Source organism: Lepus europaeus, chromosome 19, assembly GCF_033115175.1.
Source record: "Lepus europaeus isolate LE1 chromosome 19, mLepTim1.pri, whole genome shotgun sequence".
In the NCBI taxonomy this organism is placed as follows: domain Eukaryota; kingdom Metazoa; phylum Chordata; class Mammalia; order Lagomorpha; family Leporidae; genus Lepus; species Lepus europaeus.
This window is the reverse complement of record NC_084845.1, coordinates 46,314,752-46,342,280: the sequence shown is the minus strand read 5'-3', so window position 1 is coordinate 46,342,280 and position 27,529 is coordinate 46,314,752.

Genomic DNA, 27,529 nt, shown 5'->3' with positions numbered 1-27,529 from the left:
AGTTCAACATAAAGGAGTTGAGAAATACATGACATACTAACACTATTCAAAACAAGGAATGTCCTAAATCTATATACGTGAAATTTGTATAAATAAAATTTAAAAAAGATAAACATCGTTTAGCACGGCCATTAATTAATTCATTGGAATAACAAAGATTATTGACCTAGGACCTTAAATACCTTGGTGGATTGAATTTTTCAAAATCTTTTTTTTTAATTTTATTTAAGTTATTCAAATTTCATGTATTCCATTTAGGAATATAGTGATACTTCCCATCCTACCCTCCTTCTCACCCACACTCCTACCTTTCTTCCTCCTCCCTCTCCCATTCCCACTCTTAATTTTTACAAAGATCTACTTTCAGTTTACTTAATGAAGATAAAGTTAACCCTGCATTAAGTAAAAGAGTTCAACAAATAGTATGAAGGGGAAAAAAAAAACCTGTTCCTCAGCAGAAGAGACAAGCGTTGTAAACAAACATCGAATCTCAAAATGTCCAAGTCACTCCAATACATTACAATAACTTTATATACATAAGATCAACCCTACGCTAAGAGTCCAACAAATAGTATCAGACTAGTCCCAAAAAAGACAAATACCACATGTTTTTCCTAATCTGTGGTAGCTAATAGAATACCTAAAAGGTAATCTATAGAAGTAAAATTGACATTTTGAGATGTGATGACTTTGAACAGCCCTTGTCACAAAATCTTAATTAAGGTTTATTTGCCATTGATTCTGCTTCATGAAAGGTTTCCTCCTTTAGACGTAAGTTGGCCTGGGACTGAGGCAAGTAACTGCTCTACATTCCCTTTCCAATCTTTATCTTCCAGAAAGACATTCAAGGGGAATCAGTGCTGCTCGTCTGTTGGGGCTGCTGTAGAACTTCTCCACCCACCTTCTCTGAACTGTGGGGTGGTTTTCTGTGTTTAGTGCACCCTTTGCTCCTTAACACTTTCCATTCAGGAATCACTTCAGGCAGAAATACAAGCATGAGGCAGATACAATAGAAGTAAATGTTCTGTATAGTGCACACATTTTATATTCTGACAAACACAAATAATTCCCTACTTCATTGTTTTCACATCAATCTTTCTTACTTGAACACTCTTTGCAGAAGTAATCACTATACATTGTATATTTGGAAAAAATGTGAGTCTACTGAGTTAGGTGTAATTATCCAAATCATTATCTACTTCATCTATCAATCCTTTGTAGCATACTTTTGAAAGCCTTGTTCTACACCACATGTACTAAAACCTCTAAGAAATTGTTGGCAGTCTACTGTGGATCACTGGCTGCCTCTCATATCATGTCATTAGCAAGACCCAGACTGTCCCTCTGGATTCCACATTCCTATTTTTAAAAACATGTAGTACTCTATTTTATAGATACATTGGATAAAAAATACACTAATATGGAAAAGCTGAAGAACATAGATCAGGTTTATCTTAAGCAATTTGATATTTTTTTTCCAAAATGACCTCTCCAAATTTTTGCTCAGTTTCTGATAATGTGTCTAAAAAAATAAGCAAACAGAAATTAACAGTCAGAAAAACTGACCTAAAATATCAATTGCTAAATTCTCAAAAGTAGTATAAGATCAAAAAAAATATGGGGCTTCTCCTACTGAGAAAACTTTTCTTATATCCTTACATTTAACAACATCACCTCAAAAACTTCTTATGGGGGACAGGAGATTAAACGGTGATTAACTCCGCCATTATCTCAATCATCCATTCCACACAGGACACTACATCAGGCATGAGGAGAACAGATATGTTATGGTCTGTGACCACAGGAGTATATGATCTACTGAGAATGCATGACCACACCCAAGTAAAATTTCCAAATCAGATTGAAAAGATTAAAGCACGTTGAATAAGCAGAGGAAATAACAAGTCATTCTAATAAGATCTAGGGTAGAGTTTACAGAGAAAGTGACATTTGATCTGATTTTCCTAGAAGATATTGAAATTTGACCAGTGAAATGTCTAAGTTTAAAAAAAAAAAACCAATAGAATCAAAGGTATAAATATAAGAAAATGCAAAGCATATCTAGGTATATTTGGAACAAATTTTTGCTTCTAAGATTTTTTTTGATCCTAGTCAATGCATAGTAAAGGGTTATTTTCTCTTATGAAATAGATTCACTCAGAATTAGATTAAGGATTTTATAGGCCAGAAGTCACTCGAACTCAATATGGATGAGCAATTGTCAAAAGTTAATAACTTGCGCTGATTATTTATGATCCCATTGAAGTTTCTTTAATTAAGCTGGCTTTCACAATCCCTTTCTAATACCTTATCAACTTGATTCTTATCTGTATAGGTGGTGACTGCTGCAGACCAGGGGGTCTGTTATGAGACTTAAGATGATACAAAAGAATTGTAGACTTAAATGAAAAGTTGATTGGTCAGCCATGTACTCAGTATGGATGATGGCAAGTGTTGGTCCCTCAGCTGTTCTAATGCTGCTGGACAATGCTTTGCTGCTGTCCAATGCATAGACTTAGAAGAAACCATCCTAGTCTCCTGGCTGCTATCAAGCCCTTACCTTAGTTATACATTTTCAGATTTTGTGGAATATGTTCCTAAGGTAGGCCCAATGATGACACCTGCCATAAGTTAATTAGAGTTCAGCAAATGTTTTCTGTAGACATGCAGGCAACAAATATATAGAGTTTCTGGGCTATTTAGTCTCAGCTGCCAACTACTCACCTCTATCACTGTAGCACAGGAGTAGCCACAGACAATATATAAAGGAATGGGTGTGACTAGATTTGACCTCAGGGCCATAGTTTGCTAGCATATGCACTAAGCTATTAGGCTTTTAAGTGAAATCCATAATAAAATCTCAGCAGAGATTAAGAGAGAAAAGGAGAATACTAAGGTGCAAAAAGAAGTCAAAACAACCGATGCTAAAAAGGGAAAGGAAAATAGAGAAAAGTAACAGGTAACACAAACAAAAAGAAAAAAAGATCCTGCCTTGTCCACTCCATTTCGAAATCTCAAGAGTTTGGCAAGCATCCCTCCTCCTCCTTAGATTTGCCTTGGGGTCTTCTTAGACACATGGACCCCCGAGGCTTTGATGCAGCCCTTCGGATCAGGGTCTCCAGGGTGGAAAAACTGGGAACCATCATGTTTACCAGGATTCCTAGGCAATTGTCATATTCACTCAGGCTTTGGAGGTATTACTGTATACTTCCAAGAATTTACTCTGCTAACTTTTCCTTTTCAGCTCCCTGTAAAGCCTGGGGCAAGAGGGGTCTGTATTACTCACTCCCACTCCTGTTGAATTGGCCTGCTTTTTTAACATTCCAAACTTACTTTCACTTTCTGACTTCATTCTTTTCAGTTTAAGGATCAACCTTATTAGCAAATATGTCTGCTTCCAATTTCTAGATCCAATCACACAGTCAGAACCCCACAGCCTTCCACTTAACAGATTTCCTCCTGCCAATTGTGGCTTGAACATTAATGAAATAACTTTTAATCACAGAAATATTTTTAAAATATTGTTTTCCTATATGCATTTCTTTAAAGCAAAACGTGTGAATTCTGGAAATGTCCCACTGAGAGAGGAAAAAAAGGAAGAAAATGAAAAAGAAAACATCTATACAAACATGAATTGCCAAACGAAGCATAACAAAGTACTTAGAAAGGAATGCTTTTGGTTTCTCTATGCTTGAGGCAAAAACAAATGTATGGCAAGTGGAGAGACAGGATAACACTCTGTCTGATTCAACCTTTAAGTTAGAAACAGGTTTGGCAGTTTGGATGACACTTTGATGTGTGCACAAGAGCGCATGGGTGTATGGGTGTGTGTGTGTGTCTGTGTGTGTGTGTTTCAATGGATTCAAAAATAACAACTTGATACTGAAAATATCAATTCAAAAATTTGAATTTTACAGAAAAATGAAGTGATCTAATGGACAAACTTTTAAATAATATTTTTAAATCATTGGCAAATGACACAAATAGTAGTAAATTTTCTCATGGTCTATTACCTCCGTACCAAAGTGAATTTGTGTATTCTTTTAAGCCAATTTATCCATAGGAAGCAAGTTTGATACAAATTGGTCTAAGATTTAATTTCTTTTTGTCGTAGGGATGGATTTAAAAGTGACTCTTGTTTTCTTTGATTTCAGAATAGCTTTGAATGATCTCCTCTTAAGGATACAGAAATGGCTTTGCAGTCTTTTGTTGTTTCCTTGTTAATCCCCTAAGACTTATGAATGCTATTAAGTAATTTTTATCTCACTTGTCTTTTTTTCTTGTCCACTTTCTCTGCTGGACGTTGGGATTTATGCAAATCTCATCAGAAGTAGACCATCCTAAGAATAATATATTTTTTTTAACCCAAGTTTCTTGATCCAGTCACTTTTGGACCAGAGCTCAAGTTCATCTTGAAGAAAAGTTATTTATTTCTCAGGGGATATGATTATATCATTTTTTTCCTCACTCCTCAAATGACTTATTGAAATAGATTTCTGGGGACTAATTTACATTAATTCCAAAGTATGACTCTGAGGGCATGAACATTAATTGAAAGACTATTTTTATCACCTTATGCTCTCCTTAAAAAATAAATGACATTTTCCTACATTTAATTCAACTTTTACTTTTGACTAGGGTATTAAATGTCAGAAATTATACTTCTGTGTATGTGTGTCTATTTAATAATTGTCCAACAAATGCAATTAGTCTTAAGAGAATTGGGTTATGATGTGTTTCTTTGAACTCCACAAAATAAAATAGTCATTTTTGTTGAGACAGAGGATCCATGTAAGTACTTTACCCTTAAGTAATCACAAATCCACCTACCATAAAATGTAGATATTTCAGACCCATATAAACAAACTTTTAACTAATTTAAAATTTAAACTTTATAGTCAAAACATGTAGGAACTTTGATTGATAAACAAACCTCTCTTTGGACATTTGCATGTACCTCTAACACCACTTTCACAATGAAGGGAGTGACCATATCCATCACCTTTGCATGCTTCCTTGTGTTCTTTTGTGTATGTGTTCCCATTGTTGGCAGAACATTTAATGTGAGATCTGTCTTTTCAAATTTTAGAGTGCACAAAACCTTATCCATTAATTCTAGATCCTTCACTGTATAGCAGGTCTCTAGAACTTACCTTTTTTTGCACAATATAAATGTTGCAGCCATTAAAAATCAGTTCTTCATTTCCTTCTCTGACTACCCCAGGACAATCAAAATTCTGTTCTCTGCTTCTGTGAGTTCAATTCATCTAGACAACACATAAACATGGAAACTTGGGGTATTGATCCTGTGACTGCCTTATTTTACTGATTGTAATGTTTCTTGATTCATCCATGGCAGGAATTATATTTTGTAAGGCTGAATAATAAATACACACAGACATACACACACAAATGTGTGTATGTGTTTATATATAGTTCACATTTTTCCTCTTTTCATCTGTCAATAGGCATTTGGGTTATTTCAATATCTTAGCTATTATAAATAAAGCTACCATGAGCACAGGAATACAGATATTCTTCAAGATTTGTCCATTTAAAATTTCCCTGATACTTGTATATATGTTTTATCTTGATACATTTCAAATTTACAGTAAAAGGGAAACTTTAAGAGTGCACAAAAGCCTCAGAAACTGAAATTCAAAGTATCATGTCAATTTGTTTCATTTACTTGTTAGATTTCATTAAAATTATCTAATACATGAAAATATAAATTAATTAATATTGAGGATTAATTGGTGTCATTTTGGAGAGAAAAAGAAAAAAATATCCGCCAGAAAGTCCCCTCATACTTCTGTACTCAGAATTCCCATGGGAACACATTCTGCAAGTCCAAGTCAACCAAACTCACATTGAGGTCAAGGACTACTTCAACTGAGTTACAGAGAAAGGAATTTTGCCATCTGTTTTGATATATTATTCATTTAAAATATTCAGAGAATTGCAGATGTGAACAGAGGACAGTAGATTGAATGCAAGGCCTCCTATGCATATTCAAACAGTTTTATATATCCTTCATGAATCAAACCAGAGTAACTAAATGAAATGATATAGAGAATAGACTGTAGTGAGCAAGAGTATGCAGGCAGAATCATCCATCTAAAACCTAAATAAAATGAAAGCCACTGCAAAATTTTCAAGGTCAAATAAAGAAATTTAATACCATGTGCACTATGATCTAAATAATTTTTTCACATATAAATTAGGTTATGATCTAAAATGTATCTTTGTCATCTCTTGAAGGTATGTGTCAAAAGCTTCCCTAAATTTTTCCTAGTTTTAAGGTTTCCCAAGAGATTTTTTTAATTTGGAAAATACATTTTCTACCACATGCCAATATTATTCTTAGTTCAAGCATACCATATATCAAGTTAACAAAACATAATTACAAAATAATTTTTACATATTGTTTTCACAAAGTTTCTGCTCTTATATAAAACAGTGCAGTTAGTTATACACAATCTGTCACCTATAAAAGAAGATAATACATTTACCATTTATGAAGTTAAAATGAATGTCAGATCTTCAAAACAATTCATCATGTTTAAGCAATGAAATTATTTCTTGGTTTCCTTGCCATCTTAATTATCTCATTCTCTGGCTTCATAAAAATTTTCATGTATGAAACTGTTCTTATTTTACAAAAGAGCAGCAACACCTATAAAATCATGCCAGGTCAAAGCAGACCTTTTTTTTAAATTTTTTGTTTTGTTTTTTGACAGGCAGAGTTACACAGTGAGTGAGAGAGAGAGAGAGAGACAGAGACAGAGAGAAAGGTCTTCCTTCCATTGGTTCACTCCCCAAATGGCCACTACAGCCAGTGCGCTACGCCGATCCAAAGCCAGGAGCCAGGTGCTTCCTCCTGGTCTCCCATGCGGGTGCAGGGCCCAAGCACTTGGGCCATCCTCCACTGCCTTCCCGTGCCACAGCAGAGAGCTGGACTGGAAGAGGAGCAACTGGGACAGAACCGGCGCCCCAACCAGGACTAGAACCCCAGGGGTGCCAGCGCCGCAGGCGGAGGATTAACCTAGTGAGCCGTGGCGCCAGCCTTCAAAGCAGACCTTTATCCTCATTTTCCTTAATAAATAGCAACTTTCTCCCTTTACAAGACTATAGTATTTTTTATCATATTTTATTTATTTTAATTCCTTTTTTAACTTTTATTTAACAAATATAAATTTCCAAAGTACAGTCAGAGACCACAGGTCTAACAACTTCATAGCTATGGAACCAAAAAAATAATTAATAAATAAAGCCATGAACAACGAAAATATGAATAGTTGTCTCCTCTTTTAGATTTATTTATCATTTATTTGAAAGACAGAGAAAGCAAGAGAGACAGAGAAAGAAACAGAGGTAGTCAGGGAGAGATTATTATTTCATTGGTTCATTCCCCAGATGCCTACAACAGTAGGCAAGGAACTCAGGGAGACAGCCAAGTTTCCCAGGTGGGTGTGAGGGACCCAACTGCCTCCCAGGGTACATACCAGAAAGCTGGAATCAGAGGCAGAGCCAGGACTCAAACCTAGAACTCTGGTGTGGGAGGTGGTCTCTCCAGAAGCATCCTAACCCTTGTGCCAAATGTTTGCCTCAGGTAGCAGTCTTAAATACGCGCAGAAAGAGTCTGACACACCCATGCATAAGCTTCTGACCTATCTCAAGCATTGTTACAGCCATCAGGTCACTGATTGTTGTGAATAATGACAACTGAGAGTGCCAGAAAACAAAAATATTCAGTGGATCAGTGTTATTTGACACCAGGACAAATCCATCCCAGAGTTCCTAAATTGTGGAATGAAGAGTGGGTAACGGTTTTGACTTCTGTCTGTGAGCATTGAAACAACTTCCTTAGAAATCGCATCCATTTGGGGCCTGTGCCATGGCTCACTTGGTTAATCCTCTGCCTGTGGTGCCAGCATCCATCCCATATTTGCACCGAGTTCTAGTCCCGGTTGCTCCTCTTCCAGGCCAGCTCTCTGCTGTGGCCCAGGAAGGCAGTGGGCCATCCGGCCCAAGTGCTTGGGCCCTGCACCCACATGGGAGACCAGGAGGAAGCACCTGGCTCCTGGCTTTGGATCGGTGCAGCACTGGCTGTTGCGGCCATTTGGGGGGTGAACCAACGGAAGGAAGACCTTTCTCTCTCTCTCTCACTGTCTAACACTACCTGTCAAAAAAATTTTTTTTAAAAAAGAAATTGCAGCCATTTGTGGCTCCTCTGAAAGCCCAGCCTCCAGAATACTAAGAACTCAATATATTTAGCTAACACCAATTAACCTCAAATCTCAAAAAAAGATTCTGTTACATGTATTTTTCTTTAGATGGCAAGCAAATGTGCATTAATGAATATAGATATATGTATCCATACAGGTACACATCAGTATATATTCAGTGTATATGAGTATATACATAGGTATTTACATATATATATATATATATATATATATATACACACACATTTGTGGATAAGGTTCTTCTGTGTTTTAAAATAGTTCGTGGAGAAATAATCATCTGTTTCTTGAAGAAATGTTTTCTTTCCCTTTTGGCATTTTGCTATCCATGGTGCTAATCAAAAAACAAGCTGCCAACTCTTACTAATCACTACCTATTACTATTACTCAATTTATTGCCTGAACTTCTGTTTCCCTGATAATCAGTGACCTCTTAACTTGCTCCCCGCTTGCTTTTAGTTGACACTGTTTTTCACAATGGCCACCCCTTTTGCTTTCCCAACTTCAGTGACTCTAGAATATCCACAATAATTTATCCTTGCTTTGGATATAAATTGCTTGATATGGGTTAATGGCTTTGACTATAGAACTGATAATACCATTAGATTTGGTGACATGATTTAGTCAGATTTACATAGATTTCTTATTATCCTGCACTGCTTACTTGAAAAATAGCCCATTAATCAGCCATACTGGATCGTATTCTCTGGAAAATACAATCCTCCCACAAACTGAAATAAACCTGCTTCTTTCTTCCCAGAAAGATTTATCTTGAAACTGGCATGGATTTTACAGAGGACCCATGTGTTCAGGGTCCTATTAAAACTTTTTTCTTTAAAGATCTAATCTATCTATTTATTTATTTATTTGTGTAGCATTTGAGAGAGAGAGAGAGAGAGGGAATCTTCCATCTGCTAGTTCACTCCCCAAATGGCAGCGATGGCAGAGCTAGGCTGAGCCAAAGCCAGGAGTTTCTTTTGGGTCTCCCATGTTGGTGCAGGGGTCCAAGGACTCGGGCCACCTTCCACTGCTTTCCCAGGTGCATTAGCAAGCAGCTGCATTGCAAGTGGAGCAGCTGTGACCTGAACTGGTGTGGCACGCATATGGGATGCCAGCACTGCAGGCAGTGGCTTTACCTACTAAGCTACAGTGCTGGGCCCTCCTATTAAAATTTAAATAGGAACAAAGGCTTAACATCACTGTATTTCATTATCTCTCATCAACATTTTAAAGAAATCAAGGGTGCTCATGCAGAATTTGAAGCTCTATTTCCTGGCTAACATCTGCAATTTTCTGTTCTAATTCTCTAGCTAAAGGTAATATATCATCTGTTTAACTACATTTGCTAATGGTAAAGGTAGTCTTTCAGGTGTCAGTTAATTCCAAAGATGAAATGACTAGATTGTGATTCCATTAAAGATTTGTTTACTCATTTGAAAGAGTGACAGAGAAAGAAAGGAGAGTGAGAGAGAGGGTGGGAGGGAGGAGAGAGCGAGACAGAGACAGAGACAGAGACAGAGAGAGAGAGAGAGAGAGAGAGAGGCAGATCTTCTATCTGCTGGTTCACTCCCCAAGTTGCTGCAATGATGGGTCTAAGCCAGGCCAAAACCAGGATCCAGGAGCTTTATCCTGGTCTCCCACTCGTGTGGCAGGGGCCCAAACACTTGGGCCATCTTCTGCTACTTACCCAGGCCATCAGCAGGGAGCTGGATCAGAAATGGCGCTGCCATGACATGACCTAGTCATCCCATATGGGATGTTAACATCACAAGTGGAAGCTTTTATGCTACATGCTATACCACAACATCAACCTTCTTTTTTTAAAAAGAGGGTTTTTTATTTATCTGAAAAGCAAAGTTACAGAGAAAGAGGGGAAAGAGAGAGAGAGAGTGCTTCCATCCAGTCCCCAATGGTTGCAATAGCCAGGCCTGGACCAGGCTAAAGTTAGGAGCCAGGAACTCCACCTTGGTCTCCCCTGTGAGTGGCAGGGGCCCAAGTAATTGACCCAAAACCTGCTTCCTCCCAGGGTGTGCATAAGTACAAAACTGGATTGAAAAGGAAGTTAGGACTTGAACCCAGGTACTCCAGTATGGAACACAGTCATCTCAAGCACTATCTATGACTGCACCAAAAAGCCCTGCCCTGTGCCTGACACTTTGACTCATATTCTCCATTTCAACTCCAAACAAAATAAATCCTACTCCTATATACCTGAATACTATACCTCTATACTCTATATACACTCTATACTCCTCTATACTCTTACTTGACTCAGTTAAGCATGACCTACATCATCAGTCCCGGGCAAGGCATGTCGCACATTCTGAGTGACATCAAACCAACAATATAGGAGCATAATTTTGCAGTTGGGTCACAATTTAGAGCAGAAACCAGCTGTAATTTAATAATTTGCTTTTCTGTTAGATCTCAAAGAAACTATCTTATATGAAAAGTCTGATACTAGGAGCTCACGTTGTATTCAGGAACTCATTGTCGGAATGTTTTCCTTTGGCAAATTCTTCAGTTAGCTCAAGAAAAAACAAAACGAAAAGATTTGTTATCAAAGTGGACTGCACCAAGTGTTCTTGTAAAACCACCAAGATCCTATATCTTCCAGTTCTCAGCTCTGCTTGTCTCCATGTGCAAATCTGATTGTGTCAAATACTCCAGCTATGTAGTCAAGGAAGACAACCACTGACAACTCCAGGCTCATAATCTGCGACCCAAGCAGATTGCTTGGGTCCCACATTGCCTGGAATTCCATGTTGCCTGGAAGGACTTTAATTGAGCCAAGCATAGGACCTGGCACTGATGGACCAGCAATGCATAACATGAGGAGGGAAATTTCCCAAAAGCAATGCAATCTTTGCTATCCACATAGGCCCATTACAAATGAGTGCAAGATTTTGTATCCAATGAATAAACAAGAAAAGAATATCACTTCAGCCTCAGAATGTCTCCAAGTGTTAACTAATGGGAAAAATGAAACTTGCAATTACTTTTCAAAGTTGTTGAAAATGGAAAGTAGTTTGAAATCCACAGAGGCCATGCTATATTTCACTGCCATATTTTAGATTATACAAATCCCATTTCCTTTACCTGGAAGCCTTTCCATTCAAAAGGATCAAGAAATATGTAAAGAAATGGAATTCAAAGAGTGGTAGAGCCAAAAGGTCACAGTTTAGCAATATTCTAGCCTGCCAAAAATCAGAACCAGGCAAGTATGAAAGCAAGAACCTATAGATTAGTACAGGGTTACATAATGATGACATATCAAAAAACATGACCAAAACTATGATATTAGGGCACAAGAAGGACATCATAAATTTGTTATTTGGACAAAGTCTGTCTTTGCAGGAAGATTTGTACATATTCTGTATTCTACCACAATAAGTTTATCTTACCCCATACTCAACACTTGACTCCACTAATCAATGAAAGTGTTTTGGGTTCATATACTAAATTATATTAAAATACATACACAAAGAGTTAAGTCTAGGAGATAAGTACACGAGATAGCTGACCTTGTATTAGAGATCACCAGTACTTAACTTGGTGATAGTTCACAGTAGTCAATATTAAATCAAAAGATTGAACATCTTGGGCTAGTTGATTTAAAAACTCTATTTTTGGTATCTATATTCTGACTTTTACAATGCTGCATGCAAATCCATGGAATGTTGGGGCCAGCGCTGGGGCGCAGCTAGCTAAGCTGCCACCTACAATGTTGGTATCCCCTATCACAGCACCAGCTCCTGTCTCAGCTGCTCCACTTCCAATACAGCTCCTTGCTAATGTGCCTGGAAAAGCAGAGGAAGATGGCCCAAGTATTTGAGCCCCAACCAATCACATAGGAGACCCAGATAGAAATCCAGGCTCCTAGCTTCAGCTTGGACCAGCCCTAGTTGTTACAGCCATTTGGGGAGAGAACAAGGAGATGGAAGATTTCTGTGTGTGTGTGTGTGTGTGTTCCCCCTTTCATTGAATAAATTTTTTTAAAAAAACAATTTTGTACCAGATCCTTCATATGATTTCCATTTACTTTTTGTTTTAGAAATAAAGCAGTTTCAGAACTGCAAATTGGTGAAAGTATAATCTAATACCTTTGAAAAGCCATGTTTAATGTTTCAAAGAATTTCCACATTATGCCATTTCCTCTTCCAGCAATTCTATCCTGTGGTACATATTATTTCCTTTTTTTCCAGATGATAAAATAGGCTCACTACAGGGCCTTAGGAAAATTCTTAAACTATTTTGTGTTACTTTGATTTGGCTGGAAGTTACTTTACTCCCCCATTCTGATTTCTGACTGGGAACAATGTTCAATTGACTATTCTGCACAAAGTGGAGAAAAAGATAGTGTTGACAGGGAAAAAAAAGTTTCTGCCTCAAACCTGTGCCAAACGTGAACAAAAAAGAATGCCTAATTATGTAAAGTTTACTGCTTAATTTAAAAGCCTTCGTATTGTACAGGATCTTTTTAATTACTGCTGTGAACTGCTATCTCCTGTGATCTTTCATGTATACTGCCATCTGTTTTTAAAACATCTTCTGATCTTGAAATAACATTGCATGCAACTCACAGTCTTTTATTCAGTCTACTGGGACAATGTGAAAGACCCCACACAGTGTGACTGCAAATCTCATTGCTTTCCATGAAAGGAGGAAAACAAAGTCAACTACAAAAACGCAGTATGTTTTCAAACTTCATCTAGATCACAGCCTCTGGATTAATAAATTGTAGGAAACAGTCCTGCCACTAATTAGCTGCGTGACATTAGGTAAGTTATTGTATCTTGCTGCTTTTTCAGTTTTCACGCTTATGTAAGAAAGGGATAGCCTTGATTTAAAAAAAAAAAAAAAAAAAAAAAAAACAAAACTGAAGGACTTCCAAGATCGATGATACCTGTGAATCATGGACTCAGTATGCATTGCATACAGTGTGTAATATTGTTAAGTTATCCTGTACCCCTCCTGAGAAGTTCTTGGTCTGGCTAAACACACACACAACGCCCCCCACCCCCCCCACACACATACATACATACATGCACACACTCTGTTACATCAAGTCTTGGACACAATTACAAAATTAAATTTTTACTTAATCATTCATTCCAAGCTTGATTTCACAGCATCTTGACTTACTTTGGTTACTGACAGAATATTGGAATGAAAAAACTGAACAAAAGTCATTCTAATGAATTAAATAAAAAGTACCTTTGTATGTAATTATGTGTTTTATTATTGTACATGACCACAATAATTGATACAATGGGACACAGAAATTCACTTTACTCAAAACAATCAAAACCTTGACTAAGGCAAGCACTTAGCACAGTGGTTCAAGTGTGATCCCAAATTGGAGTGCTATTATATGAGTCCTGTCGCCACTTCCAATTCCAGATTCCTGCTAACTCAACCCATGAGGGACAGCTGAATTGAGTTCCTAGCTCCTCAGTCCCAACTGTTGAGGGGCATTTAGAGAGTAAACAAATAGATGAAAGGAATTCGTTCTCTCTCTCTCTCCCCTTCCAATTAAAATAAGGACATAACTTAAAAATCATTGTCATTAAAAAAATCTTCATTACATTAGGGGGTCAATAAAGTAAAGAAAGTTAGGCTTGTCCTTTGTCTTATTAAACAGAGATTTCCTTGCAGAGATGCTAAATATTTACAATTCTGTGATTTGATGATTTAATTACCTGAGTGGAAATGGCAAGTTAATTAATGTTAAGCAGTACAGTCTAGGGGCCAGCATTGTGGCACAATGGTTTAAGTCTCCACCTGCGTTGCCAGCATCCCATATCAGAAAACCCAGTTCAAGATTCAGCTGCTCTTCTTCCCATCCAGCTCTATACTAGTGTGCCTAGGAAAGCAACAGAAGATGGCTCAGTACTTGGGCCCCTGCCACTCACATGGAAGACCTTGATAGAGTTCTAGGCTAGTGGCTTCAGCCTGGACCAGCTAGGGCCATTGCAGCCATTTGGGAAGTGAACCAGCAGAAGGAAGATTGAGCAATCCATATCTATCTTCCCTCTCTCTGTCACTCTTTCAAATAAATAAATCTTTAAAAAAAAAAAAAGCATAGTGCAGTCTTCTCAGTGCTTAACATATGGTAAAATTCAATGTTTAACTGTTTGAACAAAGAAAGTTGTTCAGTATTTCCTTCTGGTATTGTATCATGAACATTTTAAGGAAAAATTTTAAAATATGCAAAAGATGTATGCATAAGAATACGGGGCAGGCATGTGGCCTAGAAGTTAAGACACCCACCGAGTGCCTAGGTTCAATAACTAGCTCCAGCTCCTAACTCCAGCTTCCTGCTGATGCACACCAGTACCATAAGGCAGGAGTTCAACTGATTGGGTTCTTACCACACATAGGGGAGACCTGGATGGAGTTCCCTGCCCTAAGCCATTTGGGGGAAGGAACAAGTAGAAGGGAGCATACAATCTCTCTCCCTTTTTCTGTCTCTCAATAATGCTCAAATTAAATTAAAAAAAATGATAAACACAAGAATTTATAATAGTAAAAGATTGACATATTCTGTTAAAAATTGGAAGGGTTAAGATAGTTATGGGGTGTCTATATAATGCATTTTAAAGGGGCCAAATACATCCTGTTGTTATTGTTAGCCAAAGTAAAAAGTAGCATAGAGTGTAGGCTTTTGGCATAATGGTTACTTTACCCACATTCCAAATCCAGAGTGCCTTGGTTTAAGGCCTGGCTTCACTTTTTATCCAGCTTCCTGCTCGTGCAAGTCTTGTGAAGCAGCAGAGATGGCACAAGTACTGGGTCCCTGCCTCCAACATGGAAGATCCAGATTGAGTACGGGGCTCATAGTTTTGATCTGACATCTGGGGGGTGAACCAGCAGTGGATGATCTCTCTCTGTCCCTGTCTCTTTCTCTCTGCTTTTCACAATCTGTCATGCTGTTAAAAAGCATAACTACAGGCAGTGTTGAAAAAAAAAAAAAAAACCAGACCCAACTAACTGCCCTCTTGACCACTGTCAGGTAGTACTCATAGTTTCTCACTGTCAGATCATTGACAAGAAATCCAGATATTTATGATAGTAAAGTTGCAGACAGGAAAAGGGAGAGACAAAAAGGTGAAAAGACAAAGGGAAAGGACATCCACTGGTTCACTCGCCAAATGGCACCAAAGGCTGGAGTTGGGTTGATCTGAAGCCAGGAGCCAGAAGCCAGGAGCCAGGAGCTTCTTCTATTGGTTTCCCACACAGGTACAGATAGCCAAGCACTTGGGCCATCTTCTGCTGCTTTCCAAGGCTGTAACAGAGAGCTGGATCAGAAGAGGGGCAGCTGGGACGTGAACTGGCACCCATATGGGATGCCAGTGCCGCAGGCTAAAGCTTAGCCTACTATGCCACCGCACCAGCCCTTAATTGTTACCTTAACTATTTTTTTTTTTTTGACAGGCAGAGTTAGTGAGATAGAGAGAGACAGAGAGAAAGGTCTTACTTCTGTTGGTTCACCCCCAAATGGCCGCTATGGCAGGCATGCTGCACCAATCCATAGCCAGGAGCCAGGTGCTTCCTCCTGGTCTCCCATGCAGGTGCAGGGCCCAAGCACTTGGGCCATCCTCCACTGCCTTCCCGGGCCACAGCAGAGAGCTGGACTAGAAGAGGAACAACTGGGACAGAACCTGATGCCCCAACTGGGACTAGAACCCAAGGTACTGGCGCCGCAGGTGGAGGATTAGCCAAGTGAGCCGCGGCACTGGCCACCTTAACTATTGTTTTTTAATATTTTGATGACCATACTTTTGTATACCATGCCTCTGATCTTCAACTAGACAAAGGGCCATTCTTAAGCCCCCAAGGTAGGAAAGTGTGCCATATAGCATGATCATAGTCCCAAGAGGAAACAGATGCTACACTCAGATAAGGAAAGTTGAGGAGGAATTATATACAAAGAGAAGGTCAGGACAGTATGCAGAAACCACACAAGATATAACTGGGAAAAGTAATAAGAGAAGCACAGGAATGGATGAGAAAGAAGATGGTTTACCAGATATGGAAACCAAGAATCCTGAAGCCAGGTTTGTTTGAACTGAAGCAGGAACTTTCAATTAATGGCATAGCCATTCTCAGGCAACATACAGGCAAGGAGCCAGGTTCCTTCTATCTCTGGCCAGATTTCCCATTAGGCAAGCTCAAAGACAAGCTGGCCATACAGGGAGCCCCAGTGATATGGTCACACAGATCAGCCTCCCTGCACCCCTATGCAGAGAATAAGTTGAAGAAGGGCAGTGAGAAGGATCTGGATGGCCAAGAGAGGATATCTGGCACAAATCCTGAATTATTGGTCATAAAAGTGTTAAAGCCAAAGTATATCACAATAGCACTTTGCACTTTTCAGGCAGGATATTTACAACCAAATACAACCATTTTGCCAAAGTATAGCCAAAGATAAATGAATGTATGACTTTATACACCACAATCTAACAGGCTGTTAAACAGCGTGATCGAATTAAAGGTCCTGAAAATGGCATAACTAATAGCACTGTCTCAAAAAAAAAAAATAGCGCTAATGTGGAAGTTCATGAAATGTGTATGAACCGTATAACATATTCATGCCCTATTACAGAGAATTTCAAAGTGTCTCACTGCTCAAGATAATAGGCCTTGATTCAATTCAGTCTGATGTGGCATGAATTTCATGTGCTAATTAGTAAAGCATTTCTTAATGATTAAGGGGAAAAATCAGATAACATTTGATTGGAAGCCCAACTGTCAAAGATAAAACACAGCTACAACTGAGGTTAGAATGAATGCCATTCATTTTGAATTCAGGTGTCTTAATTATGATAATTAATGATTGTATTCTCTCCATAAATGAATTCAACCAACATGATAAGTATATGGTAATTAAAGTGCTTCTTTAGAGTAGGAAATTAAACAAATGACATCAATAATAATTGTGTCCTTTTTTGCATTTTAAGTTTAGTTTTATATCAAGGTCTGTTTTCTCCGTTAGTCATTTATGAATTTTATGTACTGTTACTGCTTTAATAACAAGTATTTTCTAGGAGTTGATATCTGTTGACATTGGATTTCTGTCATGAATATAAATTATTTCCTATTCATTGAAGCCATAGATAGTGAGTCCTGCTCTGTATCAGTGCTATGCAAGTGTTTTTAAAATAGTGTTGGATTTATCAGTCTCTAATGCCTAGAGTTAATAAAAAAATAAGTAACTGACCCAGTAGATATAGGTTAATATGGATATCACTACATAAGGATGATTACATAAAATTTGATAGGTCATTTAAATTCTGAATATTCTGAATGTAATCTAATCACAGGAAATGGTTTTTAAAGGCTCCCATTATTATCACAGGGCTGTTCACACTGACACATATTGATTCAGACTTCATCACCTCTTGCCTGACCTTCTGCAGTAACCACCCTGCCTCCATTATCTCCTAACTACATTCCTGTACATACTACCAAATACTTATTTTTTCACTTATTAGCTCAAAAAAGTGATGGGTCCTCAATATCTAGTGAATAAACATCAGTGCTTTTTTTAAAAAAGAAGATTAATTTCTTTACTTGAGAGAGAGAGAGAGAGAGAGTCAGTCTTCCATCTGCTGTTTCACTCCCCAAATGGTTGCAATGCTAGGAATGGACCAGGCCAAAACCAGGAGCCAGGAACTTCATCCAGGTCTCCTAGTTGGGTGGCAGGGGGCCAAGTACTTGGGCCATCCTCTGCTGCTTTTCCCAGGCTTTTAGCAGGGTGCTAGATCAGAAGTGGAGCAGTTTGGACAGGATCTGGCACCCATATGGGATGTCAGCTTCACAGGCAGTGGCTTAACCTGCTAGGCCACAATGTTGGCCCCAACTTTAGTTTAATTTACTGGATATTAAGGAGCTGCTATGAAAAAAATATTAACCTTTCTTTCCAATCTCATCTTCCATTTTTTGTTATATTTTTGCCTAACTCTTCTGGTGAATGTACTTGGTCCTTTTCAGGTCTCTCCCTCTTCCAGCAATAGGAAAGTCCCCTCCTCCACCTGATTTGCCCCCATCCTTTGGGAAAACACTGATAGACCTTTTGAAAGGCCCTGCAGAAATAGCTCTCTGGGAATAGAGCTCTCTCTGTTCCAATAGTAGACAAGTTCACACTTTTCCTTACAAGACTATGAGATGCTGGAGTACAATCTTTCCTTCTCCCCTGTGCCTACAACATGTTTTGGTTAAAAAAAGATGTTTCAACAATATTCCTGTCAGTGAATACGATGGCTCAATCGGCTGTTTCTAACTTGATTAAACAAAAGAGAAATCTTTAAGAAACTCTATCATTTTACTATCTAAGGATGGTTCCAAAGGCTTTCTTTTACATTTAAAAAAGAATGATACTCATTCTGTATTGACCCAGTGTATCCTGGGGAAATTACCTACCACAGATCTACTAAGAGAGGGTAATTCATTGCTGTACATGTGAAGGGCACGTTAAGGGGTAGATGGTGGTAAAAAGATATTGCCAATATACCCAATTCCAAAACCAAACTTACTTGTATAGGCAAAGGGGAAAAATTGAATTATTCCATTTATATTTGATTTTTCTTGAACAAAGAGATTATTTTATCTCAGTTATGGGGCCCAAACGGGACTTTCATGTGCTCCAAAGCAGAAGAGAAAACATCATGCCTTGATTTCCTGATGCTGAACTGCTGTTTAAATTTAAATGTGGATCTCAATATACAATTTCAAAATTCTACTTTGTTCTACGTGTAAGTAAAATGGACATGCATATGTATTTCAGAGGCCAAAAGGGTGGATTGTAGCAAACTGCTACTGTTCCATTTTCTTCCTATCCCATACTAAATGTTTTCTATTAAGATGTTTTCCATGGAATACATACTAGCTGTTATTTTAATTAGGTTGGTCTAAGCCATTACTAAATATTAATTTCTAATGTTCAGTAACAGTATATGCTTTTAGCATGTTTCACATGCCTTCATCATAGTCTTACACAATAGAATACTATTTCTAACTTTATTTCTAAAGCCCAATATACTGCTCACAGAGAGAAACCAAGAATAAGTGAGTTATAGAATATCACACTTACAATTTTCAGTGCCTTTCAAAGTCCACATTGAGTCAATACTGATTATTTTCTTTGCATGTCATGATGATTCTCATTGTGGGGGGAAGTAATTGGAATTTTTCTTTTCAGCATTTCAGCAGAGTATCTTTTCATTTACTCCATTTTTTCTTGTCATTTCTGTCTTAATGCAATTTAACCACAGCAGCAATAAGCTCTGAGTTTTGCCAGAGTTAAGTTCTGTATAGTTTTATTTTAAACTATATTATTATTAAATTAGTAACTTTAAGGTGATTGGCATTTCTTTTACTTGGAAGGTTTTTTTGTAAAACAAAATCTAAACAATAAGCAAAAGCATCCTATCAAATGTATGTTGGAAATATATGTTTAATGTCACTGTTACCTAATTTTAATACTACAGATGCTGTGTCTGTGAGCATGTAGAGTACAGAACATGTTAGAAAAGATGCTGCCAATTCAGAAACAAAAATAAATACTTATACTAGGAAGTAATAAGGCCAAAATTAGCAGAGTGAATCAATCTGCATCACAAAGGGAAACAAAGATATGCCGTTCTCATGGCATCTGTACCAAGACTGCATCATCCTAAGATCTTATGGATTAAGCTCAACAAACTAGATCACTGAAAATATTTATTCCCCAATATTGAACACATTCATAAGCCACACAATTTTTAAAATTAAGAGGCATCATTCTGGTGTCTTTTTCTGAAAATAAAAAGAAATATGAGGACAGACAAAACTAAAGTCCTAAAACAAAGAGATACATCATTGTTGTTTTCCTTCTTTTCGATGAAGCCGCTTCTGTCTATTGAAGTTGCTTTGCAAAGAGAAAAGTATGAGTTAGGGGCCAATAAATTGTGCTTTTCCCCAACTCAGTTCCTCCGCTTTTGCAATAGGAATTTCCCCTGATAGTTAAAGCCTCCTGTAAGCCATAATTCTTGCCTTTCCACCCACGTACACTTTTATATAAAACAAGAAAGACTGCCACTGCATGTACTTCAGAGCAGTCAAAATGTGATACTGGGGAAGTTATTCTGAAGTTTTCTAACTTCACTTCCTCTCTTCTCTGCTGAATCACATAGAACGCATGTTCTGAATTGCTGATCTACCATAATATCTGTCCCAGGCATTGCTCTGCGGAAGCAGTTGGCCTTGCTTTGCATATTTTATTTCTTGATCATTAGCGATCCCATACCCCTCATTCTCATCAGATTTCATAATGTGCATATAATCTTGGACATTTTCTTGCCTGAAAACTGCCTTTAAGAAATGTTAGGGGCTCTCAGTAAGATCATTGTTTTTATACTCATTTCCTAGAGATTTCTTCCATCCTGTGCCTACAATGCTTCTAGCAGTACTGAATGCACAGGGCTGAAATAAGTTGGTTGATGGACTAAACAAGAGCACAGTCCATTTGTGAAAGGGTAGCTTTTCACTTCAGTGGGCGAAAATACAATTCAAATATCTTAAATGTGTGGTTTTCAGTAAAATCAGTACCAAATGGGGTGTGCGAAAATGTAACTGAACTACTTGAATCTTTTTTCTGTTGGAGAGTAACTTGAATGCCAAGATTTAGAGAGATTACATTTTAACTATTCTCTCAGTGTGAGTTAGAATGCACAGCAACTGCTGTATTATAGCAAATAATAAACATTAGTCTACAACAATGTGAAAAATAGGCACAAACCAAAGCAATGTTAAACATGAGTAGAGTTTATCTTCCCTCCCTATGTGTAGCTCTCTGCATCTCTTGAATAATGGTGAGTATAATAATGGTAGAAGGTGCCAGCAAGTAGTCACTATGACAGTCATTATAGAAAGAAAAAATCTGTATGTACACTGCTGCACTCAATGATAACAAAATCAGAGCTACTGATACTATGCTAAGGTATATAAGAGGGAGTAATTGCTATTGTGCTGACATTAAGGAATTCATGCTGGATTCAATAACTAAGCAGGGCATTGGTGTAAAGAAGCAGCATGCATTTTCAGTTTTATGTGAGATAGTCATAGTATGCTAACAGGAAGTATTACCAGGTAGGAATTCTGCCAGTTGCTGAGTATGTATATTTTAATTATACATTCCAAGACTGGGGAAATCACCAAAGCATGGGTTTAGAGATCTACTGGGCTCACTATGGTATAGATCAAATTAAAACTCCATTAATCACCTGAGCTCTATAAGCCCCAACTCTGGCTGGTTGGCCATAGAGACATCTTTAGTCACCTGGAAATAGTGTTAGTTAATAGCCTGTGTCCATGAATCCTTGGGGAGACTATTTTCTTTTCCTCAAGGCCTGTAAAAAGCTTGAGTCCTGATGCTGGCATTGTGGTGTGGTAGGTTAAGCCTCCACCAGCAACACCAGCATCCCATATGGGCACCTATTCAAGAACCAGCTGCTCCACTTTCAATCATGCTCCCTGCTGATTTGCCTGGGAAAGCAGCAGAAGATGGCCCAAGTGCTTGGGCCCCTGCACCCATGTGGGAGACCCAGAAGAGGCTCTAGGCTCCTGGCTTCTGCCAGGCTCAGTCCTGAGTGTTGTGGCCATTTGAGGAGTGAACCAGCAGATGGAAGGAAGATCAATCTCTCTCTCTCCCCCCATCTCTCTGTAACTATGCCTTTCAAATAAATAAAAAATAAACCTTTGAAAAAATAAAAACCTGTGAGTCCCCCTGGGGAAGGCTGGGAGTAACATTAGCAGTATGAACTGACAGTGTACCAGAGGCCCTACTCAAGGGGACCTACCCTCTCCTTCACATAAGGGAGCCTGTAAACTGATTCAGCCTAGGAATTGATTGAGAGGCCATGACACTGTCTTGGTGATTCAAGTTACCCTTTAGTTCACTTGACCTACAATTCTGCTTATACAGATCAAGTAAGAATTTAGTAGAATGCCCACCCATTTCTCTTCTAAGGACACAATGACAAACTAGCCAATGCCAAAGGTCTCACCAAGTCAGACTATTCTGATTACTGCTTTGACTCTGCTGTCCATTACAGGAACCACACCCACCTTGTCCTTAGAGATTAACTGCTGCCACCTGGCCTCTGCCACCCTGGAATCCAATTATCCCCATTGCATTTAAAGAACCTGGTTCAGTGACAGCAGTTCCCACTGTGATTTCTGACCTGGAGAGCTTTTCATTGAGGCTAGGACTCCCCCCCAACAACAACAAATTTATTTTTCACAATATTGATGAAAGCTTTAGACCCTTCTGTGATGAGTGAGCAGGTCTAAAATGACAAATACAACACTAGCATTCCAATTTCCCTAAGCTTTCATATACTGTTGTGCCAATGCAGTGCTAGCTAGCATTGCAACTTCATCTGATGCGCACAACCATCCGGTCCATATTCAGGGAAATGGGCTGTTAGAGCCTTTTCCTATACCCTCAAGATGAATCCCAGAATCTTTGCATATTGTATTCATGAGTAAATTCACCCTGGTCCAATTTTGTCTTCCTAACACCATTATCTAACACCTTTAATAGTCAGCCCACACATACTCTCTGAATTTCTATGTGAAAAGAAGTTTGTATGGTTACATTTAGAGACTGTGCGTACATTGCACATGAAGTGAAATGAAACATAGTGAAAGAATATGTTTTTTCTTTTAATTCCCCATTTTGATCAGTGACTTTTTAAAATATTTTTTGCTCTTTTGTCCATTTAAGATTAAAATGCTCACTGAGAATATTTATATTTGATAGGTTTGGTTTGAGTTAAATACTCAGTCATCAATTTATGTATCTGTGTGTGTAAAGTTAAATCACTTTTATTGAGATCGCTAGTCTTCCCATTTCACAATTTCCTCTCTTCTGTTTTATTAACTTTTTGTAGAAAACTCTGTGTGTGAATTGATATTTTAAGATTTAACAGGTTAATTCACAAAGGTAAGAAGTAAAAATAGCCAATAACATACTGAAAGCTTGAGACATGTCTCAACTTTACTAACAATCATGTAAATACTAAGGAATAAACATACAAACTACTTTGCTTCCAAATTATGCATGAGCACACACAGAGAACAACTAAGACAATGTACGAAAGGAAGAAGTCTCACACATCACTGGCTGAACTATAGTACAATACAAAAGTTACAACAGAAATATGGCATGTTGGTCATTTATTTAGTTTGATGTTTCTGTAAAGAATAAATTCAATATCATTTGAAGGTCTGCAGACATTGTTCCAAAAATAGAATAGTAAAATAAGTCAAGGAAATCCATATGGTGTAATATAATGCTGCAAATATGAAGAGCAAATTAAAGCCTATATAAGGATATATACAAACTGTCTTTATGCACAAAGTTAGGATCACTTAGTTTATGTAGCTGTTCGAAGAAAATATACTTAGATGCTGTGTGTGCATTAAATACATCAATTTATTAAAGATGGTTTCTTCTAGGAATTAAAAATACTAGTAATTTTTTTCTTGAAAAAGTCCATAGGTTTTCATCTGTTTTGCAACAAGCACATACTGAAAACAAAGCATTCTCAGATAAAAACCTTTGTCATTTCTCCTGTCAAAATTTTCATCCTAGAATCTTTTGAAATTTCTTGCCCATCTGAATTAAATTCAAATCTTCTCCCCGATTTAATAAGGTTCTTCCAAAAACCAAACAGGAACAAGAGTTTTCATGCAGATGATTTAATTTTGGCCATTATTCCAAGGATCAGGACTCAAGGAATTGAAAGAAACAAATAGGAAGGAGACAAAAACAAATTCACAAAAACAAACCGGAGGCATCACAATACCAGATTTCAGGACATACTACAGGGCAGTTGTTATCAAAACAGCATGGTACTGGTACAAAAACAGATGGATAGACCAATGGAACAGAATAGAAACACCAGAAATCAATCTAAACATCTACAGCCAACTTATATTCGACCAAAGATCCAAAACTAATCCCTGGAATAAGGACAGCCTATTCAATAAATGGTGCTGGGAAAATTGGATTTCCACGTGCAGAAGCTTGAAGCAAGACCCCTACCTTTCACCTTACACAAAAATTCACTCAACATGGATTAAAGACTTAAATATACGACCTGAAATCATCAAATTATTAGAGAGCATTGGAGAAACCCTGCAAGATATAGGTACAGGCAAAGACTTCTTGGAAAAGACCCCAGGAGCACAGGCAGTCAAAACCAAAATTAACATTTGGGATTGCATCAAATTGAGAAGTTTCTGTACTTCAAAAGAAACAGGAAAGTAAAGAGGCAACCGACAGAATGGGAAAAAATATTTGCAAACTATACTACAGATAAAGGGTTGATAACCAGAATCTACAAAGAAATCAAGAAAATCCACAACAACAAAACAAACAACCCACTTAAGAGATGGGCCAAGGACCTCAACAGACATTTTTCAAAAGAGGAAATCCAAATGGCCAACAGACACATGAAAAAATGTTCAAGATCACTAGCAATCGGAGAAATGCAAATCAAAACCACAATGAGGTTCCATCTCACCCCGGTGAGAATGGCTCACATTCAGAAATCTACCAACAATAGATGCTGGCGATGATGTGGGGAAAAAGGGACACTAACCCACTGTTGGTGGGAATGCAAACTGGTTAAGCCACTGTGGAAGTCAGTCTGGAGATTCCTCAGAAACCTGAATATAACCCTACCATACAACCCAGCCATCCCAGTCCTTGGAATTTACCCAAAGGAAATTAAATTGGCAAACAAAAAAGCCATCTGCACATTAATGTTTATTGCAGCTCAATTCACAATAGCTAAGACCTGGAACCAACCCAAATGCCCATCAACAGTAGACTGGATAAAGAAATTATGGGACATGTACTCCATAGAATACTATACAGCAGTAAGAAACAACGAAACCCGGTCATTTGCAACAAGATGGAGCAATCTGGAAAACATCATGCTGAGTGAATTAAGCCAGTCCCAAAGGGACAAATATCATTTGTTTTCCCTGATCGGCGACAACTGAGCACCAAAGGGGAAACCTGTTAAGTGAAATGGACACTATAAGAAACAATGACCTGATCAGCTCTTGTCCTGACTCTAGATGTACAATGTAATACTTTATCCTTTTTAGTATTTGTTGTTATTGTTGTTGTTCTAGTACTAGTGGTTGAACTCTGTAATTAACACACAATTATTCTTAGGTGTTTAAATTTTAACTGAAAAGTGATCCCTGTTAAATTTAAGAGTGGAAAAAGAGAGGGAGGAGATGTACAATTTGGGACATGCTCAATCGGACTTGCCACAAATGGTGGAGTTAGAAATGTGCCAGGGGATTCCAACACAATCCCATCAAGATGGCATGTACCAATGCCATCTCACTAGTCCAAGTGATCAATTTCAGTTCACAATTGATGGCTCTGATAGGTCTAAGAGTCAAAGGGATCACACAAACAAGACAAGTGTCTGCTAATACTAACTGATAGAATCAAAAAGGGAGAGAATGATCCAACATGGGAAGTGGGATACACAGCAGACTCATAGAATGGCAGATGTCCTAAACAACACTCTGGCCTCAGAATCAGCCCTTAAGGTATTTGGATCTGGCTGAAGAGCCCATGAGAGTATTGTAGGCATGGAAAGCCAAGATACCATGGAAAAAAAAAAAAAAAACCTAAATGAAAGATCTCTGTGCGTGAGATCCCAGTGGAAAGAATGGGGCCATCAAAGAAGGAGGTACCTTTCTCTGAAGGGAGGAGAGAACTTCCACTTTGACTATGACCCTATCGGAATAAGATCAAAGTCAGCGAACTCTAAAGGCTTCCATAGCCCTGGCAACTCATGACTAGAGCCTAGGGAGATTACTGACGCCATGAACAGGAGTGTCAAATTGTTAAGTCAGCAGCAGGAGTCACTGTGTACTTACACCCCATGTGGGATCTGTCCTTAATGTGTTGTCTAATGTGAAGTGATGCTATAACTAGTGCTAAAACAGTATTTTTACACTTTGTGTTTCTGTGTGGGTACAAACTGATGAGGTCTTTACTAATTATATACTGAATTGATCTTCTGTATATAAAGATAATTGGAAATGGAAAAAAAAAACCTGGTGTTAAATTGGAAATGGCATAGAAAATTAATTAATTTTAAAAAAATATTATGTAGGATATCTGTCTTTAATGTGCTGTACACTGTTATTTAATGCTATAACTAGTACTCCAATGGTATTTTTTTCACTTTGTGTTGCTATATGGGGGCAAACTATTGAAATCTTTACCTAATATATACTAAATTGATCTTCTGTATATAAAGAGAATTGAAAATGAATCTTGATGTGAATGGAAGGGGAGAGGGAGCGGGAAAGGGGAGGGTTGCGGGTGGGAGGGAAGTTATGGGGGGGGGGGGAAGCCATTGTAACCCATAAGCTGTACTTTGGAAATTTATATTCATTAAATAAAAGTTTAATAAATGAAAAAAAAAATTCAAAGTTATTCCAAGGATCTGGTCACCAATTTGAGCACCTGGGAGTTAGTCTTCCCAAGATTTATCAGTCTTCCCAAGGAAAGATAGAGAAATTATCAATAAACAAGGACCTAGTCAGGAGTTCTCTTATATATGATGTGTTAACACCCCTATTTCCATGTAACAGAATTACTGTGTGCAACTGTTCCATACAGCAATGTCAGAGCATACAATGTTGACCAAGATGACCAAGATGATGTAAGGCAGAATATAAACTCCTTCCAAAGATCCTTCCAGCTGATTGCTTTTACTAGCTGGGAATATTTAGACCTACTTAAATATTTCTTTTCATTTATATTTAAAAAACTAGTATCAAGAGGTTATTTTATTTATCTTGCAACTGTATGGAATGCTGAGAAGAAGAATTTTTATTAAAGAACTGTTCTATAGTTTATAAGCATTTCTGTATGTTGTTAATTTTCATATTCTTTGTGATCACAGATATAATTATTAAAGATGTTTTTGGAGTTCAACAAAGGTTCTCACTACATGTTATAAAAAAAAATCCTCTGTTAGACAAATTCAGAAGGGTACCAAGGTCAAGGGCAACTTAAATAGAGTAGTGAAAAAGGAAAGAGTACCTTTCCATTGGCCAATTTAACCAGATAAACCTTGAATCCACAGCAAGCCACACCACAAAAGAATGTTCTTAAAGCATACCATCAGTAACCCACAGCAATACAAACAAATTTAGAAATGGGATTTGTAACTCATACATAAATGCACAGT